This window comes from Colobus angolensis, unplaced genomic scaffold (assembly GCF_000951035.1).
Source record: "Colobus angolensis palliatus isolate OR3802 unplaced genomic scaffold, Cang.pa_1.0 Scaffold59, whole genome shotgun sequence".
NCBI lineage: Eukaryota > Metazoa > Chordata > Mammalia > Primates > Cercopithecidae > Colobus > Colobus angolensis.
The window spans coordinates 4485298-4486422 of NW_012119487.1; the positions used below are offsets into that span (position 1 = coordinate 4485298).

General features: G+C 48.4%; 1 protein-coding gene across 1 annotated transcript in view; it reads right to left on the minus strand.

Moving 5' to 3' along the window:
- SERPINC1 (serpin peptidase inhibitor, clade C (antithrombin), member 1) overlaps window positions 1–1125 on the minus strand; it is a 16848-nt gene that overhangs the window by 8347 nt on the left and 7376 nt on the right. The gene's annotated exons all lie outside the window — the stretch shown is intronic.

The following is a 1125-nucleotide window of genomic DNA, read 5'->3' on the forward strand; positions in this document are numbered from 1 at the left end:
AGGTTGCAGTGAGCCGATTGCACCATTGCACTCCAGCCTGGGCGGCAAGAGCAAGACTCCGTCTCAAAACAAAAGCCAAAGATAAAATATATAAAAATAAATTTTAAAAACTAAAATTTAGGCAAAGGAAACTTTGACTCATTGTAGAAGCTGCTCCAGGTGATGGGAAAAAAATTGCAGCGCTGAAGATTGTGAACACATTGACTCTGTCATTTCATTCCAGTTTTCAAAATGGAGTTAACTGGACAGCAGAATCACATATATGTGAGAGTTTGTCACTGCACACACCTTGCAGTGGGACATGATGGGTTTGTTTGCGTGCCCACTCTGCCGTCAGCCTGGGGACACTACCACACCTCCCTGGACGGTAGCCCAGCAGCCATGGTTCAAATGGTCTGGGCTCTCAGCAAATGTTTATGTCTGCCCAGACCATGCATGGACCATTTCTCAGAAAGGATCTACCTAGACATGCCCAGTAGTGTTAAAGAGGGTAAGCTGGCCGCATGTGGTGGTTCATGCCTGTAATCCCAGCACTTTGGGAGGCCACGGCAGAAGGATTGCTTGAGCCCACGAGTTCAAGACCAACCTGGGCTGTGGCATACAAAAAAATCAAAAACTTCACCTCCTATGGTGGCATGCACCTGTCAGGAGGCCAAGGTGGGAGGATCGTTGGGATGGCTGGGATCACTGGGAGATCAAGGCTGCAGTGAGCTGTGATTGTGCCACTGCACTCCAGCCTGGGTGACAGAGTGGGATTCTGTATTTAAACAATAAATAAAATACAATAAAACAAATACAATAAAATAAAATAAAAGGAGGCGAGGAGGAAATAAGGCAGGGACAAGGAGGCAGAAGCAGGCGCTTTGGAGAAGTTGGTTCAGCTCTCTGCCTTCTACTGTCGGAATCTGTTCATGTAGTCCTTAGGCTTTTTTTGCCCATTTGGATTGACCTGCCCTGCTGACCTGTGTAGCTTTAGGCAGTCCATTTGCCCTCTCAGGGCTTCGGTCTCACCATTTAAAAAAAAAAAAGGGCGGGAGCGGGGGCAGGCGCGGTGGCTCACGTCTGTAATCCCAGCACTTTGGGAGGCCGAGGAGGGCGGATCACAAGGTCAGAAGATCGAGACCA